Source organism: Lygodium microphyllum, chromosome 6 (assembly GCF_053477565.2).
Source record: "Lygodium microphyllum isolate KBCC chromosome 6, Lygodium_microphyllum_v1.1.10, whole genome shotgun sequence".
Classification (NCBI taxonomy): domain Eukaryota; kingdom Viridiplantae; phylum Streptophyta; class Polypodiopsida; order Schizaeales; family Lygodiaceae; genus Lygodium; species Lygodium microphyllum.
Window position 1 is genome coordinate 147,275,845 of NC_141140.1, and position 2,754 is coordinate 147,278,598.

The window sequence follows — 2,754 nt, forward strand, 5'->3', positions numbered from 1 at the left end:
GAAGTCCATGCTGATATACTCTCATTTCATTTGAGGGATGTCAAGTGGCTAGAGGTTTCCTAGCATCTTCACACACTCTGCCTTAATTCATTGTTGACAGTTTAGGCATTCGGTGACATACTTGAGTACATCACCCTTGAGTCTTTCCTAGTAGAAACTTTTTTTGACTCTATTAAGAGTCTTAGCATAACTAGGATGACCTAAAAATGGGAAATTGTGAGCTTCCCAAAGTATTTTCCTTTTGAGTTCCCGACTTGCAAGAATACAAAGTCTTGTCCTGTAATAGGAAAGCTCCTCATTTATGGAAAAATATTGATACTTAGTCTTGAGTTTTGGATTTGAATCCTTAATGGAAATTTCTCTTAACAAGTCCTGATAGCTTGGATCCTTTGCTGCCTCTTCTCTAGCCGTTTCTAGGAGAGGGTTACTAGGCATTGAAATCATTGTGGCAAGATTTCCAGCTCTAGAGGGTTCTTCTAGGATTAGAGCATTAAGGAATGATTTATGGCTTAGGATATCTGCAATCACATTCTCCTTACTTGGTCTATACTTGATTTCAAAGTCAAATTCTTGCAAGGTCTCAATCCATCGGTGTTGTCTCATATTGAGATCTAGCTGAGTAAAAATCCACATTAGGCTCTTATGATCAGTGACTAGAGAAAACCTATTACCAAGCAAGTAATGTCTCCATAGTTTAAAGGCATGAATTATAGCAAGTAATTCTAGATCATGTGTGGCATAGTTTCTTTCGTGGATCTTTAATTTTCTTGAAGCATAGGCTCCTGGATATCCTTATTGCATAACACACAACCCAAAGCAAGAGAGCTTGCACCATTAGTTATAACTTCAAATTTTTTGCTGAGGTCAGGTAGCCTTAGGATAGGGGCAGTTACTAAACTCTGCTTAAGCTTCTCAAAGCTAGATTGTTCAGCAGACATCCATGTAATGGAGACCTGCTTTTTGAGAAGGCCGATGATAGGTGTGAAAATTGAGGCATACTCTTTAATGAAGACTCTATACCAACCCATTAGCCCTAGAAAGCTTCACACTTCCTTGACTATTGTTAGGGGTGGCCAATCTTGGACCTTGGCAAGATCCACTGAAATGCCATCTGTTGATACTATGAATCCTAGATATTCAATCTGCTTCTTGAAGAAAGCACATTTCTTCTTATTAGCATATAGTTTGTGGGATCTCATTATTTCAAGAATTGTTCGTAGATGTGGTTCATGGTCTTGTTCATTCTTGGAATATGTTAAGATATCATCAAAGAAGGCAAGAACAAAGTCATCAAGGTAGGGCCAGAAAATGTCTTACATCAACCTGTTAAAGGTGGCAGGAGCGTTTGTTAACCCAAATGACATCATAATAAACTCATAATGATCGCACCTTGTGTTAAAAGTAGTTTTAGGGATATCTTCCTCCCTAATTCTTATTTGATAATATCCTAATGATTTGAGATCGATCTTTGAAAAGACCTTTGCTTCCTGGAGTCCGTCAAGCAACTCATCTATCTTGGGAATCGGATATTTGTTTTTCACTGTTACCTAGTTTAATCCATGGTAATCGATACAAAGGTGTGCAATGTTCCATATTTCTTTTTTTGAAATAAAACCAGGGCTCCCCATGGTGAATTACTTGGCTAAATGTATCCCTGGTCTAATAGCTGCTTGAAGTTGTTCTTTCATATCAATGGCCTTAGAAATTGATATTCGATAAGGTCGTTTGGCGACAAGGGCAGCGCTTGGAATGAGTTGAATTTCATGATCTACTTCCCTTGTGAGTGGAAGCTCGGTCAACTCTTCTGAAAAAACATCCGCATATTCAATAATTAGCCAAGATGGTTGCTTCACTATCTTGCTCAGTCTTGTTGAGTTTAATTAGATAGATGGGTAATCCTTTCCTCAATCCCTTTACTATTCGGGATGCGTTAGCCAACTGAACCTTAGGGTTTCCTGCTTCTCCTTGAGTGGTTACTTGTTCTCCCTTTGAGTTCTAGAATATAATTTGGCCCTTTCTGCAATGGATATGAGCATTATTTAGAATTAACCAATCCATTCCTAGCAAACACTCATAAGCCCCGAGGTTCATAATTCGAAAGTTCATTTTGGAAGAATTTCTACTCAATATAAATTATACCCTGTTAGTTTGTTGTGTTGATATAACTTCTTTACCATTTGCTAATTCCAAAAGCATTCTAGGTGCAAGAATAGTGCTTATGCCTAGCCTTTTTGCACATTTTGGTGATACAAAAGAGTGGGTACTTTCACAGTTGATTAAAATTTGAAAGGGTTTACCTTGATAATCTGATGATGTTTGAATTACTGAGAATAAGTGATTTGGACCCTTCTTATTGAGAGTGGTGTGTACTCTAGCTCTTTCCATATCAGATTCCATTGTGGGATCTTTATCATTATTGTCCTCCTTTAGGTTTATTCTAGCAACCTTTCCCTTAGCATCTTGGCTTTGCTTGCGAAATGACCTTGGCCAATAAGTTTTAGGCACTGCCTCTTGAAATGTCATGGTTCGTTGCAATAGAAACACCTTGTGGGTATAAAGCTTCCCACTGCATTTGATTTGGCCTTCTTTGTATTGTTTGGTTTGGTATTGTCATGGGGCTCTTTTTGCATAACCTTGGAAGTTGCCCTTATTTTGATTGTTTCTGTTCTAAATTTTTGCATTTCTTGGCCTTTTTCAATCTCCTGAACTATTGGAGCTACTCGAATCAATGCATCTTGTAAATCCGATGGTCTC